The sequence below is a fragment of the Cervus elaphus genome, chromosome 16 (assembly GCF_910594005.1).
Source record: "Cervus elaphus chromosome 16, mCerEla1.1, whole genome shotgun sequence".
Taxonomy (NCBI): domain Eukaryota; kingdom Metazoa; phylum Chordata; class Mammalia; order Artiodactyla; family Cervidae; genus Cervus; species Cervus elaphus.
Genome location: NC_057830.1, coordinates 27,439,892 through 27,457,516, shown reverse-complemented (window position 1 = coordinate 27,457,516; position 17,625 = coordinate 27,439,892). Strand labels below are relative to the sequence as shown.

At 39.7% G+C, this 17,625-nt stretch overlaps 1 protein-coding gene across 2 annotated transcripts in view; it reads right to left on the bottom strand.

The window, feature by feature from the left end:
* FAM240B (family with sequence similarity 240 member B) overlaps nt 1-17,625 on the bottom strand; it is a 68,732-nt gene that overhangs the window by 11,520 nt on the left and 39,587 nt on the right. Inside the window, exon 1 of one of the 2 annotated variants that reach the window (XM_043870578.1) lies at nt 15,239-15,283. The exons of the other annotated variant lie outside the window; for it this stretch is intronic. The gene's annotated coding sequence lies outside the window, so the exon portion shown is untranslated. Of the gene's footprint in view, nt 1-15,238; nt 15,284-17,625 lie in introns of those variants that run through there. 2 annotated transcript variants of the gene reach the window in all.

The following is a 17,625-nucleotide window of genomic DNA, read 5'->3' as shown; positions in this document are numbered from 1 at the left end:
CCAAAGAAGGACAATACCAATTAATGTTCAAATTACCACACAGTTGCACTCATTTCATATACAATAACAAGGTAGTGCTCAAAATTCTCCAAGCTAGATTTCAACAGTGCATGAACTGAGAAATTTCAGTTCAAGCTGGATTTAGAAAAGACAAGGGAACCCAGAGATCAAATTGCCAACATCTGTTGGATCATAGAAAAAGCAAGAGAATTTCAGGAAAACACCTACTTCCACTTCATTGACTATGCTAAAGCCTTTGACTGTGTGGATCAAAACAAACTGTGAAAAATTCTAAAGGAAATAGGAATACCAGACCACCTTATCTGCCTTCTGTGAAACCTGTATGCAGGTCCAGAAGCAACTGTTAGAACCGGACATGGAACAACAGACTGGTTCAGAATTGGGAAAGGAGTACATCAAGGCATATATTGTCACCCTGCTTATTTAACTTATATGCAGAGTACATCGTGTGAAATGCTGGGCTGGATGAAGCACAGGCTGAAATCAAGATTGCTGGGAGAAATATTAATAACCTCAGATATGCAGATGATACCACCCCTATGGCAGAAATTGAAGAGGAACTAAAGAGCTTACTCCTTGGAAGGAAAGTTATGACCAACCTAGATAGCATATTAAAAAGCAGAGACATTACTTTGCCAACAAAGGTCCATCTAGTCAAGGCTATGGTTTTTCCAGTGGTCATATATGGATGTGAGAGTTGGACTGTGAAGAAAGCTGAGCGCCGAAAAATTGATGCTTTTGAACTGTGGTGTTGGAGAAGACTCTTGAGAGTCCCTTGGACTGCAAGGAGATCCAACCAGTCCATCCTAAAGGAGATCAGTCCTGGGTGTTCATTGGAAGGACTGATGCTGAAGCTGAAACTCCAATACTTTGGCCACCTCATGTGAAGAGTTGACTCATTGGAAAAGACTCTGATGCTAGGAGGGATTGAAGGCAGGAGGAGAAGGGGATGACAGAGGATGAGGTGGCTGGATGGCATCACCAACTCGATGGACATGAGTTTGAGTAAACTCCGGGAGCTGGTGATGGACAGAGAGGCCTGGCATGCTGCGATTCATGGAGTCGCAGAGTCAGACACGACTGAGCGACTGAACTGAACTGAAAGAGCCTCCTGATGAAGGTGAAAGAGAAGAGTGAAAAAGCTGGTTTAAAACTCAACATTTAAAAAACTAAGATCATGGCATCCAGTCCCATCACTTCATGGCAAAGAGATGGGAAAACAATGGAAACAGTGACAGACTTTATTTTCTTGGGCTCTAAAATCACTGCAGATGGTGACTGCAGCCATGAAATTAAAAGACGTTTTCTCCTTGGAAGAAAAATTATGACCAATCTAGACAGCAGAGACATTAATTAAAAATATTAAAAAGCAGAGACATTACTTTGCCAACAAAGGTCCATATAGTCAAAGCTATGGTTTTTCCAGTAGTCATGTATGGATGTGAGAGTAGAACCATACAGAAGGCTGAGTGCCAAATAATTGATACTTTTGAACTGAGGTGTTGGAGAAGACTCTTGAGAGCCTCTTGGACTGCAAGGAGATCAAACCAGTCAGTCCTAAAGGAAATCAACCCTGAATATTCATTGGAAGGACTGAAGCTGAAACTTCAATACTTTGGCCAACTGATGCGAAGAGCCAACTCAATTAGAAAAGACCGTGATACTGGGAAAGATTGAAGGTGGGAGGAGAAGGGGACAACAGAGGACGAGATGGTGGATGGCATCACTGACTCAATGGACAAGATCTGGGAGACGGTGAAAGACACGGAAGCCTGGCATGCTGCAGTCCATGGGGTCGCAAAGAGTCAGACAGGACTGAGCGACTGAACAACTACAATTTATTGAGCATATAGTATAATAGGCATTTCTTACACATTGTCCCATTTGATCCTCACAACAGTTCAGACAGAGGGATGTATAAATGTCTTAAACTCTCTCAGTTTCTTCATCTGAACCATGAGTTCATGGTTCAGATGAAGAAACTGAGAGACAGAATTTGCCTATAGCCTCATAACTGAACATGAAAGAGCAGAAATTTAGATGTTGGTCTGTCCATCTTAAAAGTGCATGCCCTCTATTTCTATTAATCCTCGTCACAAGAAATGGTGACTGTTTTGGAACTGGGCATATCCAGAGCAAGTTCATGTAGCATGTGTGTGTATGTCCCATGAAAGTATACATGTTTAATACTAAAAATCAGTTACTTTTTACCTAAACATTGCTCAATCTTCAGATCTTAGTGGCTTTGGGGGGCAAGTAGATGTAAAGACTGTAAAACAAATCCTTTTCTACTTACTGGTGAGTGCCTTACTCAGAGAAAAGCTTTGTCTCCGGCTGGAGATTAGAAAGGACCTTGACCTTCAGTTCCTCACTACAGAGTGCCAGTGATCCCGTGTAAGCTGAAATGCCTAGGTGGGCAGCCCAGAGGGTTGAGAGAGAAGTTTAGAAAAGGTTTCAGGGAGTAAGTAATCCATTTATTATTTTGCATTTATAATATAGAATAGTTGTAATTCTATAATACAGACTTATGTAATTATAATATTTTATATTATAGAATATGCAATTTATTCATATAACATAATATTTATAATACAGAGTAATTCAGAACATTTTATTTATATTTATAATAATAGACTGACACCTGTACCAGTCAGAGACTCCCCTGGTGGCTCAGAGGGTAAAGAATCTGCCTGCAATGCAGCAGACCCGGGTTTGATCCCTGGGTCAGGAAGATCCCCTGGAGGAGAAAATGGCAACCCACTCCAGTATTCTTGCCTGCAGAATCCCATGGACAGAAGAGCTTGGCGGGCTACAGTCCAAGGGGTCGCACAGAGTCGGACACGACTGAGTGACTAACACTCTCTGTACCAGAGAGGTGGCAAGACCTTCCCACTTAGAGGGATGTATAAATGTCTTAAAGTAGAAAGAAGCTTGGTTTTTCTGGAACTGAAGGCAGCTTTAAGTATTCCATGAAGATTTTTTCCAAATCCACTCCTATTTTTTCTCCTAGACCCATCTTCTAGTCATCTGGTCATTTCTGTAGTCACAAATGACTCAGACAAAACTGTCAGGAGCATGAGGGAAGGTGCTATACTCTAGAGTCTCTCCAGATTCTCTCTGACCCTGAGTCTTAAGAGTAGAGCAGAGCCCATTCTGCAGCCTGATGGAAGCATGTTCTGTTTTATAAGGGTGCATTTCCCATTTGTTTTCTGTCCTTGGCTATAGGATTCAATGCACATATTTCTGATAAATTCCTGGTCACTTGACATTAAAAGAGTTGTTAATAAAAGTATATATCAGATTTTAACAAGTGTATATCATATTAAATTTTCATTCATAGAATTAGAGTATAGAATGTGTGCAATTAGGTTTCCTATGAATTTAGTTCAAGCTATCTAAGGCCTCTCACTCTCTTGATGTGATCTCTGCCTCTATAAACACTAGATAAGAAAATACCACTTGCTTTCACCTGGGAGGAAAGTGTTAATGCAGACTTGCAACTGAAGTAGACAAAAGCTAATGCAAGATTTATTCACACATTCTTTTATTACAAAATGTCCCTAAAAATTTCAAGTTTATACTAGATATTTGGTATTCAGAAAAAGGATAGTTTGTTCACTAACTTCTTTTCTTGATATTTAGAATATTTTTTTCTAAAGAGATTTTCATTTTTAAAAAAGAGGCCTATGCAGGAACATAGACTGCTCACACCATCATGTCATTTCACATTCATTCCATTCATAAAAAAGAGGTGCAATTTGGATATGGAAGGAGGATTTTATTTCAAAAATCATTTCAGTTGTGTAGTTAAGAATTAGGTTAGGTTAAGAGAAACAGCTGAAAGCAGGGTGATATCTACACATCCAAGGAATAAATTAAATCAGAGTGAGCCTTTGGGAATTCAAGCAGCAGGCTTTGAAGAATCTGATGCATGCTAGCACTGCTTCCTGTTTCCTTTGTGTCAGAAAGCACTTCTGAGGCTGTGACATTTGGGAGGACTTGAACAAGGGTCAAACTCAGATATTCTCAGGAGTCAAGCCAGGCTCCCTCTACTCCTAGGGGAGTGAAGCCACTAGACCCGAGCAACAGCGAGCAGGGAAGACATGGTCATTTGCAGAGCACATGCTCTGCTTCAAGACATCACATTTAAGACGGAGGTGAACACTGTGCTTGCTGAAGAAAAGAGGGTTTTCAACTGCGCGCCGTCTGACGGCTCCCTGATTGCTTCTCTTAAGGGATGTGTTCTCCATCTAAGACTTTAGCTTTACATCTTTCTTCCTTTTCTCAAAACCCCCTCCACAGCCTCTCTCTACAGGGCATCTTGTACTATTTCAATTTGTCTCCCTTCTTCCTGCCAGTCTCTTTGAGCAGCCACTTTCCTGCCTCCAAACCTGAATATGCAAACACCATCCTCATTGGCCAGCGTGGCTCTTGCTGTCATCCCAGCAGCAAAGGGGTTGAAACTTCCCACCAACTCCCACCTCACTTATTAGATAACATATAGGTACAGTGGCCTACCAAACACAAATTCGGTTCTGGCCCCATTCACCACACCTAGAGGATGGCCAAGGAGCTAAGAAGGAGGACCAAGAACTGTTGTTACTGCTGTGACTTTGGGCAATAACTCCTTCAGCTGTTCTGAGCTGCAGTTTCATTATCCATAAACTAGAGATTAGATATGGTAATGTAGAGGAAATCACCTAATACACTGCCATTCATTCCCCAAACGTTCATCTACCAACACAACACATGCCTACCCTCAGGGAGCTTACAGTCTATTGTCCTATTCCTGGTAAAAGATCAAAAAATGTAATGAATTTGAACCATCACCTAAACAAGCTCTTATCATCTTCACTTCAGGGATTCCCAGGTGGCTCTGTGGTAAAGAATCCTCCTGCCAATGCAGGAGACGCAAGTTCAATCCCTGGGTCAGGAAGAACCCCTGGAGTAGGAAATGGCAACCCACTCCAGTATTCTTGCCTGGGAAACTCCATGGACAGAGGAGTTCTGGTGGGCTACAGTCCATGGGGTTGCAAAGAGCTGGGCACAGCTGAGCGACTGAGCACCTCTTTATAAATGGTATTAAATGTTTTACTCTTTCTTGGCTCAGATGTATTTAAGGTTTATTTACCTCTGTTGATGAGCTGTCAGAACTGGAAAGCCTTATACTTAAGGGATAAGATGCTTCCATTTTTGTACAAGGCCCAGAGTTGGACAATGTACAGAGAACACTTTAGCAAATGTTCTTGGTTATGTTTCACCTTCACATCATGTAGGATACTATATTTGGGGATCCTTGGGGTCATATTTAATAATCCCATTCACTAAATAATGTCCAATATGTTTAAGAAGTGATTGTCTTACTAAAGTTGACAGTTGCTACTCTGCCAAAGTTTTACTCAATCCTCCCATGTTACTTCATAATCTTCTTGTTTTGCTAGAAACTGCTGGAAAATGTGAACTTCAGCATTTAGGATCATGATGGCATGTAAGAATTTACACTCAATCCAGGAAATACATTTTGTTTTAGATGATCTATGCCACCTGTACTTCTTTATTTTTACTTGTTTTAGATCTATTGCATCATATACGGTGCTATAAGCAGCACGGTAGTAGCTCGTCTCATTTTTAGCCTCAAGAAACAGAATTAACAGTAACTTTACAAAAACATTTTTTAGGAAAATATCAAAATGAGGCAGGGGACAGAAAATGAAAGGTGTCCAGCTTTCCCTAGGAGTGCTGATGGGAAACCTGAGCACTGATATTTACTTTCTCTGCATCCTCACAAGTCTCATCAACTACGTCTGTAGTGTTGCCCCTGTAGGGGCTCCAATGAGACTGAAAAGGAATTACTTTCCTAAGTTGTTCTCTGAGTGGAGTCAGGAAGAAGGGAAAACCACTGTAATCTACTATGGGACAGATCAGTGTTGCTTATATAGTTACAAGGATAATAAATGCTAAGGAATGTCTGGACACTTAAACTCATCAGGTAGCTAAAAACTCCTGAGTCATTTTTAAAGATCTTTGAGATTAAGATCTTATCTTTTACTGAGACAATTTTCAAACTCAGTTGTTTCCATTATGTTCTTGTGAAATAGATTTTTTTTAATAAACCCAAGTTTAGATCTTTACCCTCATCCCTTTTACATTTCAACTTGCTACTTTCATCCCATGGTATACGCAAATTAGAGAGGAATAGACCCTTTAGATGAATCTATGTGTGTGCTCTTGAAGTCTTTTTTAATTCCCAGTATTAGGGCTTCCCTGGTGGCTCAGTGGTAAAGGATCTGCCTGCTAATGCAGGGGACATGGGTTTGATCCCTATGTTGGGAAGATTCACTGGATAAGAAAATGGCAACTCATTTCAATATTCTTGCCTGGGAAATCCCAAGAACAGAGGAGCCTGGTGTGCTACAGTCTATGGGGTCACAAAACACTCAGACAGGACCTAGCAATGAAACAACAATCCTGAGATTCTCTAACAATATAAGACAATTACTTTTTCTTGACACCTAGATAGATATGTTTTCCCCCACCCCCAATGGCTCAAAAATCAGGAGCAGCAAACTTAAATAGCTATCATGGCCATGTTGTGCCATGCTCAGTAGTATCTGACTCTGTGACCCCATGGACTGTAGCCCCCCAGGCTCCTCTGTCTATAAGAGGGGTTGCTATTTCCTCCTCCAGAGGATCTTCCTGACCCAGGGATCAAACTCTCATCTCCTGTATTGCAGGCAGATTCTTTACCCACTGAGTTTTCTGGAAACGTTCACATAAATGAGTTATTTTTTTCATAAGAAATTCTTAGGAATAAGTGATTCCCAACCTTTAAAAATATATATCAGGTTTACTGTATTTATCTTTTCATTTTCCAAGTGTTGATAGAAACATGGATAAAGAGAAATAATTCTCCTCTTTAAGATAAACAATAGAGTAAAATGCATTGGCATTGGAAACTGAAAAGCAAGAGAGCTCCAGAAAAACATCTACTTATGCTTTAGTGACTACGCCAAAGCCTTTGACAAAGCCTTGTTGTGTGGATCACAACAAACTCTGGAAAATTCTTAAAGAGATGGGAATACCAGACCACCTGACCTGCCTCTTGAGAAACCTGTATGCAGGTCAGGAAGCAACAGTTAGAACTGGACATGGAACAATAGACTGGTTCCAAATAGAGAAAGGAGTACGCCAAGGCTGTATATTGTCACCCTGCTTATTTAACTTATATGCAGAGTACATCATGAGAAACACTGGGCTGGAGGAAGCACAAGCTGGAATCAAGATTGTCAGGAGAAATATCAATAACCTCAGATATGCAGATGACACCACCCTTATGGTAGAAAATGAAGAAGAACTAAAGAGCCTCTTGATGAAAGTGAAAAAGTTGGCTTAAAACTCAGCATTCAGAAAGCTAAGATCATGGCATCTGGTCCCATCACTTCATGGCAAATAGATGGGGAAACAGTGGAAACAGTGGCTGACTTTATTTTTTTGGGCTCCAAAATCACTGCAAATGGTGACTGCAGCCATGAAATTAAAAGACACTTGCTCCTTGGAAAAAAAGTTATGACCAACTTAGACAGCATATTAAAAAGCAGAGACAACTTTACCAACAAAGGTCCTTCTAGTCAAAGCTATGGTTTTTCCAGTAGTCATGTATGGATGTGAGAGTTGGACTACAAAGAAAGCTGAGCACTCAAGAATTGATGCCTTTGAACTGTGGTGTTGGAGAAGACCCTTGAGAGTCCCTTGGACTGCCAGGAGATCCAACCAGTCCATCCTAAAGGAGATCAGTCCTGGATGTTCATTGGAAGGACTGATGCTGAAGCTGAAATTCCGATACTTTGGCCACCTGATGCAAAGAGCTGACTCATTTGAAAAGACCCTGATGCTGGGAAAGATTGAAGGCGGGAGGAGAAGGGGACAACAGAGGATGAAATGGTTGGTGGGCATCACTGGCTCGATGGAGTTGGTGATGGACAGGGAGGCCTGGCGTGCTGCTGTCCATGGGGTCGCAAAGAGTCGGACACAGCTGAGCAACTGAACTGAACTGATGATATTTGGGTCTTAAGAAAAGGCATAGGTGAAATAAAAAACTGCCTGGGACGGTACAAGTGAATTCTGAGATAGCTAAAGATTTTAAGTAAGAGAAGACTAATAAGAAAATAACAACTTGTATTGAATGTGCTCATAAAAATTCAGTCCTCTTGTTTCCTCTGGGACTTATCTAAATTAATTGGAATGACAATAAGTCATGAAGGAGGAATACCAATAATTATTAGGCAAGTAGTTAATTAAATAAAGAAGTGGTCTTGAGTCCATGTAACCCTGGGAAATTTCTACAACCATTCTAAAGCTTAAAGTTCTCATACCAAAAAAGATTGCTCTGAGAATTAAATGAGATTAGATCTAAAACACTTAACATAATAACTGGCTCATGGGAAAATATCCTCATCATTTTCATCTATATTCAGATTATGCATCTACATCAAGTACAGTACCAAATGTTGTCTCATTTAACCTCAATATTGTGGTAGGTTTGATTATTTCTGCATTTGTGGATAAGAAAGTAAGCCTGAGAAGCTTAGTGACTTACCCTGAGCCACAGAGTTAACAAGGGAGAAAGTCTTGAATCTACCCCTGACCTGTGGATTTCACGGTCCCTGGTCTGTTCACTCATCAGATATTGACATCAGACAGAAGTAGCAGCAGGTGATGAATGAGTTGCAGTTGCTAATGAGATCTGGAAAATTATCTCATTTAATTATATAAATAGCCCTAGGAAGTAGATCTTATTTCCTGTTATCAGGCAAAAAACAGGTTTAGAAGGTTTAAATTTTTGTTCAAATCACAGAACCAGTAAACACTGATGCTGAGCATTGAACCTATGCTGTCTGATTCCAAAAGTCCTGTCGTCACCTCCCGCAATTTGAACCACTTTCCTCACTCATTTAGGGGAAAATTCACCTGCCCTAGAAAAAATAAAGACTACTTAGTTTCTGTCATCAGAGAATATAATTATTCTCTGCAAGGGCATTGGTTGGACTCACCGAGGTCCAAACTATGCTCTCAATCCTGAGAATCTCTGTGTCTCTGTGGGCTTAGACTGGGAGGTTTGTGACTAGATCAGAACTATTCTTGTAACATTTCACAATCTTGACTTTTTTTTTCCAAATAAGATGTTAAAAAACTAAAAATTACTGTTCTCTTCTTTCAAGAGAAAAATTGCCATCGGGGTCGCAAAGAGTCGGACACGACTGAGTGACTTTCACTCACTCATTCACTCACCTTGCTTCTCTCACATTTACCACTCTGCCTTGCCAACTTTGCATGCACAGCATTGACCTCTGGTAAATAAACCTTGGACACATGTTACCTATTAAAATCCCTGCTTCTGAGCATTTTGTAATGTCAAAAAGTAAGAAAAGTCTTTAAAAAAGTGAAGGGAATTGAAAAAAGATGGGAGACCAACTTGAAAGAGCTCCCAATATCCAAAACTGGGAACAATTTGAGCAACAAAATAAATAACATGATATTAGTTATAACCCAAAGGATGAATCTCATATAAATTATTGAAATAAATAAATGGGATAGAAGGGAAAATCATCCCTTTTAGAATAATTCCAATGAATAAATGTAGAAGGAATTAGGGGAATTGAAATATCACCATAAGAATACCACATAGCTGCCTCAGGTGGACTCCTCTGATGAGTGATAAAATTAGTGGAGAAAACTTTAAGAAGAAACAGGGTATTTGTGTAGCCTCAAAAAAACCTCTCCAAAAATTTAGTAATTATTGTGATAATTTTAACTTATGACCATAAATTGTTGATTACTCACCCCCAACCCAAGAATGAAGCTGAATTCCCCCTCCCCTTGAGTTTTGGATGACTTGGTGACTGAGGAGAAAATAGTAAAATTTACAGTAGAGAAATTAATAGCACCCTTAATCATATGAACAAGGTTCGCATCCCTAGTAATAAGCAGTGTTGATATCGCATGTCCTCTTATATAAGACAGAGGGGCACATCATCTCTGTGGTATACTTTCCTTAACTCCAGAAAGTTCTGCCTGTCTAGTCACAAGAAAATTGCAGACAAATCAAATTCAGGAACACTCTACAAAATACCTGACCACTACCCATTAAAAATGTTAAGGTCACAAAAGAGAAGGAAAGACTGAAAAACTGTCACAGGCTGGAGGAAACTAAGGATATATATTTACACACACACACATATATATACATATATCTCATCTAAATTGCATAAATACAATGTAGTATTTTGGATTGGATCCTGAAACAGGAAAAAAAACACATTAGTGGAAAAATTGGAGGAATCAGAACAAAATCTGCAGTTAGTTTTATTGTACCAATTTTTATTATATAGTTTTGGTAAATGTACCTGATTATGTAAGATGTTAACATTAGAGAAAACTGGGTGACAGATTCACAACTTTGAAATCTAAATCTAAAATGGTTTCAAAATAAAAATCTAAAAAAGGGCTTTATTAAGCAGATGCATTTTTCTGACACTATTGACAGTTGTGAATTATGGGTCATTCTCTCTCAGAGGAGCATTTTCAATGAGTTTAGAATTAACCCCTTCAAGAGCACAGCCTAACCTGAGTCATGGAAAGAACCCTGAACTATGAATTAGGACATCTCTACATTCCGCTTGGGCAAGTTACGTGAACCAAGTCTGTTTTGTTCACATCTGTAAAATGGAACAATATATACTTTCACAAGATTAGTAAGTTTTCCATTGAAAAAACTGCTGTGATAAGCATTCAGCACCTGACTACAGTAGTGCTTAATAAAATCCTGGGTTGTCTATTTATATTTGTAATGCTGATTGTGAATGAGGGAAAAGACCCTGATGCTGGGAAAAATTGAAGGCAAAAGGAGAAGAGGGCAGTAGAAGAAGAGAGGGTTAGATAGCATCACTGACTCAACAGACATGAATTTGAGCAAACTCTGGGAGATAGTGGAGGACAGAGGAGCCTGGCATGCTGCAGTCCATAGGGTTTGCAAAGAGTTGGATGTAAATTAGTGACTAAACAACAACAGCAGCAAATGCTGACTGCCTACAAGTCAAGGGCTACAGACTCAGAAGCCTGCAGGTCCAGGCTTGTTTAGACAGCTCTGTAACAAATTCTGGAATACATGGCCCATTTGAAGGAGATACTGTCACTTAGCTCTAACTGACTTGCCAGCAGTGCTTAGTCCCAGTGCTGCCAAAAGTTTTTCAAGTGAAGCTGAAAATTCTAAGTTTTAAAAATATGTAATCTCCTTATTTTAAAATGCTGATAGTGAATTAAGACATTTTAAGCATTGTGTAAATATCAGAAAATGTCTGTTGGCCAGATTTGGCTCTTTGGTCACCAGTTTTTGAGTCCTACATGGTCTTATGGGAAAAACCGTGGAGTTCTCCATGGGCTATGTAGCTATGCCTTAGTGCATTAGTCACTCAGCCATATCTGACTCTGCAGCCTCATGGACTGTAGATCCCAGGCACCTCTGTCCATGGAATTCTCAAGGCAGAAACACTGGAGTGGGTTGCCCTTCCATTCTCCAGGGAGAAATATACACTCAGCACATGTAGAGTTAAAATTAAAAATTGCAAAGTGAAAGCAAACACTTTGGCCTCCTCCACCTTTCTGATCATCACTAAGCACTGTAGGTTTACATTGGCCACATCTAGGCTGCTGCTCGGAGAAAGCAATGGCACCCCACTCCAGCACTCTTGCCTGGAAAATCCCATCGACGGATGAGCCTGGTAGGCTGCAGTCCATGGGGTTGCGAAGAGTCGGACACGACTGAGCGACTTCACTTTCACTTTTCACTTTCATGCATTGGAGAAGGAAATGGCAACCCACTCCAGTGTTCTTGCCTGGAGTATCCCAGGGAGGGCGGAACCTGGTGGGCTGCCGTCTATGGGGTCGCACAGAGTCAGATACTACTGAAGCGACTTAGCAGCAGCAGCAGCAGCAGGCTGCTGCTCCACTGATGCCTAGTCATCTAATTGGGGTTGAAAGGGAACTGGGGGGCGATAAAGCCCATCCTGCCCATCACAGAGAAACCCTGGGTCTACATTTGACCAACTCCATTGAAGCACAAAGAACCTCTGTGCCTGGCTGAGTTGGGACCAAGAGCCAGGTCCCATTAACTGTACTCTGAACACTGTAGGCCAAGTACCTTGCTTAATACAGCACCCTTCACTCAGGGCATCATAAACTTACCTGTCCAATGGGCAAAATGCCTGTGATTTCCTCATGATGACGTCACTCATCTGGTAAATTCTCCAACAAATTTTGAGTTAAAAAAGTGTTAGCTCCTCTAGCAAATTTTATATTCCTTGAAAAAGCTTTAAAGGTAAGTGGTAGGATAGCCAAAATATAAAATCTGACTAAAATGTTTTTCTCCCCCCCGACCCTGCCAACCCCACCCCAGCAAATTCTAGCCCATTGGCTATTTGACTGTCACTAATCAACGTTACATTTTTCTGAACAGAAAATGAACTGTGCATCTTTTTTAAAACAGTGGACATTAGCCAGAGTCTGATTTCCTAATATCTTTGTGTGTCCAGAAACATTTTTTTTTTCTTTTAGAAAATGGAATGTCTGGAACAAACCTCCTAAATCATCTTTATTGCTCTCTTAAGGGAGAATAAAAATCATGATGGTTGTTAACTCACATTTTTGCACCATAGATGATGGTTTCTAAATAAGCTGGATCATTGTGATTAATAAAACATAATTCATTAGAAAATCAAGAGATGTAAGAGAGGCAGCTACATCTAAACAGAAAAAGTCAGGAAGACTGGAGTGTGAGGAGGAAACAGTGAGCAGGGATGACAAGGAGAAAAAATACAGTTGGTACACTTAGTGGTGACTGAGTCCGACTCTTTGCAACCCCGTGGACTGTAGCCTACGAGGCCCCTCCGTCCATGGGATTCTCCAGGCAAGAGTACTGGAGTGGGTTGCCGTTTTCCTTCTCCAGGGGATCTTCCCGACCCAGGGATCGAACCCAGGTCTCCCGCATTGCAGGTAGACGCTTTAACCTCTAAGCCACCAGGGAAGCCCACTGGTGGAGATAAGACACTTGAAACCAAAATTTGGAGACTTACGGAAGCATTCGCTCTCCTTTTTCTCTCTGTGTATTGTAGGTCTGTTTAAATTTTTTTCCCTTTGTTGTGACCATCCATATATTTGGGGATACATATGAAAAGTATTGCATGCCATAATTTATTCAATCTTTCTCATCAGGAAATCCCCAAATAATTTGATCAACAAGTTTTGAAATTTTACAGTATTAGCAAAGATGCTCCTTGAAGAATATGAAAATATGGTAGTACACAGCAAACCATTTCAAAAAGTACTGAAAGGATATAATACCCAAAGTCTTCTCTTTCCTTGCTGCTGCCAGATATACTTTTCAAAGATATCCACTATGAATAATGTCTTATGTATATTTCCATTTTTATGAAACCAGATGTGTGCATGTTTTTTCACAGGTTGAACTATATTAAATACACTGTCCTCCATTTCTAATTTTTCACTCTAAAAAATATTTCCTTTCCGGCCTGTATTGTTTTTATGGTCATCATTTTTAATGGATTTGCTATCATTTACTTAAGCATGCTTACATGGATGGACATTAAGTTAATTCCTATTCGGATCTATTACAAAAAAATTATAGAGTGAATTATTCATTTTGTCCACAAGTTTATATGGAGCATAAACCCCTAGAAGTATAATTACAGGTCAAAGGCTATGTATTATTAAACACTGAAAGTATAATTCCATATTGCTCTGCAGTTATGTGAGTGTTGGAATGTTTATAGACTTAGAAAAAGCCAGTATGTATTTCAATTCAATTGTGTTCAAACATAAAAAGAACTCATCATTTAAACAAACATAAATTTTAACAAGTTTCATTGCATTCTTGTGCTAATCAGAAAGATACATATTCTGAGATAATTTTTTTAAATGTTCAGAGTTTTCACAGTAGGTAGATAATCTAAATGGCCAATTATTGCTTTCTATTTCTGCTATTTTCTTTTGATGATATGTGGTCTCTAGTTATCCCAACTGTATTATGATTAACATATTCATTTCTTAAATACATATTTAAATGGTTTTTATTTGTGAGTTTCATTTACTTTGCTTACAGAATTTCTTTTTAGATTTTGGCAAGGACACTTCACTTCAGTCACCTCATCTGTGAATTGAGCTATTTGGTTTAGACTTTCACCAAGCTTCCCTTCTAGCTCTAATAGTCAGGGAAATCCATTAGTATCAAGTTCAAGGGAATAATCTGTACTTTCAGCATTATAGGAGCTTTGTATTTCAGTTTATATCTTCCCAATGAGGATATCTGTTTGCTTTGCACATATGTGAAGGGCAAATATCAATGATTAGACATAAAGGCACTGTAGCAAAAGGGGACTATTCTTTGCCAAATGAGCAGTTCTGTTCCTCTGCATCTCTGCAGCAAAGTACTTTTTACTAAAGTTTATATCTATTAAAATAATTAGTTTTATATGCAGCAACTCATTACCAATTTGGAAAAGTCACAGTTCCTTTGGAAACTGGTGATTTGCTAAATAACTTATACTGAAAGAGTACTAGGACTTCCTTTAAATAAATATCAATTTAATCAAATAACATTTATTGAACTTTGATTTTGTTTGAGGCTCAAGCACTTATGTCATCTAATGAGGGGCAAGGCAATGATGAACTATATAAACTAAAACAAAAAAACTTCTACAGTTTAATTTCCCAAGTTCCAAGTAATTCAGTCAAGTGAAAAACCCAACTAAAGATCAACTCTCCTGACCTTCAGCTTTCTGAGAAGCCTCCGTGCTTCTGGCACTCACAATCAATGTTTCATTGGGACTAAGTTATCCATTAATCAACATGAGATGTATTCCGCATTTTATTTAATCTCAAGAAAGCCTTGCTCAGTGAGATAAAAAGCTAATTTCTGCCTTCTCACACTCTTTAACTTGAAATTCATGCATAACTAACACATAGAAATCAGAGACAGAAAAACTCTGTTGGCCTAACTCTATTTCCAAACTGGTGCAGAAGCGGGTAAAAAAAAATGAATCTAAGTGGCCAAAAAAGAACACATGTATAAGAATTGGGACTCAACTCCCAGCTCCAGAGGTAAGCTGTTCCCACACCTGACAACACAGAGCTGAACAGACTGTACCTTAGAGATGAATTTGCAGGTGAACTGATATCCTGCTGGGTTACAACAGAGGGCAAGGCTCCTGGTCCCACTCCTGGATCCTTAGCTCTGATTTGTGAAGGCCTCAGGTGCTGCCCTGAAATCTCATTGTTACAGCCCTTTATATACGAGGAGTTACACAGAAACCCCTCAGTTTTTCAAGGTCATCGGAACCAAATTAGTAGCAGAATCAGACAGTATCTTTCCAGGGACATTGTAGCCTTCCCTAGTGGTGAGAGATGGTTCTAAACAAATTCCATCTCCTACTACCCCACCCACCCCAGGGCAGGGGAGCTTCTGTTTTGGCAGATCCCACAAGTGCCATGACTTGGCCTGAACCAAACAAGATGATTTAGAACATGAACTGGATTATTCATGTGCCCTGTTTCTCTGAGACTTGTAAAAAGCCATCCTCTGTCACTCAACGTGCAAAGGGGACTGGAATGGTGGGACAAGTCACTACTGGGTGTAACGTTACAGGAAGACTTAGAGAGGCATCTTGCTCTTTGGAGCCATTAATCCTTGAATGGAATCTGGTGATGACATATCACGGTCTGCTCAGTTCTCTACCAGTTGAAACAGGAACTGACCCTTGCTGAGTGTTTTCCAATAAAATGCATCCAAGTGAGATGACTTCTCATTTTAGAGTGGCTCTTATCCCATTTTGGAGGAGCACATTTTGTCCTTAGGGAAAAATATTCAGAATACTCACTCATCTGATAACAAAAATAGCTCTGGTTTTCAGCAAATCCTTCTACTATGCTATTAATTGCATGCCCATTCATTCAGTGGGTTATAATCGTTCAACTTACATTACATGTGACAAGCTTATCTAATATTGATGTTTAAATTTTCCTATTGAAGTATAATATTTAATATTGAGTCTATAAAAGTACTTTCAGTTCAGACACTTATTTGTGTCTGACTCTTTGGGACCCCGTGAACTGTAGCACGCCAGGCTTCTCTGTCCATCACCAACTCCCAGAGCGTGTTCAAACTCAGGTTCACCAAGTCAGTGATGCCCTCCAACCATCTCATGCTCTGTCGTCCCCTTCTCCTCTTGCCTTCAATCTTCCCCAGCATCGGGATCTTTTCCAATGAGTCAGTTCTTCACATTAGGTGGCCAAAATACCGGAGCTTCAGCTTCAGCATCAGTTCTTCCAATGAATATTCAGGACTGATTTCCAGGATTGACTGGCTTGATCTCCTTGCTGTCCAAGGACTCTCAAGAGTCTTCTCCAACACCACAGTTCAAAAGTATCAATGAAAATAATTAAAAAGTCTATTTACTTTAAACTGAATGCCTACTTTAATAGTGGAACCAAATTTTACAGGAGAAAAATGTTTTCATAGGGAAAGAGAGGAATTAATTCTGAAACCATGTTGTAGGTTACTACCAGTACAAGAACAACAATTTAAAGTAAGAAAAATCCAGCAAAAATGTTTCCAATGAGCACACTGAAACCGCAGGAAAAAATACAGTGAAGTTGAATAAATAGCAGATGACAGATTACTTGATGACAGTTCCTTTCTCTCCCTCTTGATGAAATAAAATTCATATTTTATGGCAAGATATGAAAGTTTTATACATAAGATTTTTCTTTGACCATTTGGTCTTCCTCCCTCCCCTTTAGTGCCTGTTGTGTATTTGTATTAACCAGACTTCCTTAGGAGATAACATTCCTTCTTAAGCTCATCCAGGGTCACAACTACTTAGGAGGTAATCTTTTATCTTCATATTGTAAGGGGCTATGATGACACATGACCTACCACTTGCTTTTTACATGTAGATCTGGACTGTGTAAACTGTTAACACTGCATCATTTGACATATAACTCTTTATCTCAAATTTATTTAACTGTGCTTTGACCTCTAATGGGTAGGAACAGTCCTCAGACCTTTCTGAAAGACTGTCTCCTGGGTTATAATCTTCAGGGTGGTTTGAATAAAATTTTCCACTTTTTTCTTAGGCCTATTGATTATTTTCTTTCAAACATGCATAGTGTAGCCAGCAGGATATCAGAGGACAGATAGGTGTCTACCAGAGGACACCTAGGGTTTCCCCAAACTGGTGCTTAGAGCAAAGCAGGAGCCCATTGAGCCCCACTGACGTCTCAGTACTCCTCAGGAGTTCTTGTGAGTTATCCTGGCATCCAACTTTCATTGTTTCAGCAGTGATCCTGCAAGTTTTATTCAAGCTGTTTTTACTTAAGAAAGACTTGAAATCTTAAGGGACATTTCCTAGACAGGGTCCTAGGAGGATATGAGCAGAAGGCTGAGGGAAACAGGTGGCTGGGGTTTTGTTAAACTTGGCTTTGAAAAACACCCAACAGGTTGAAACCTAAATGTTCATTGACAGGTGAATGGAT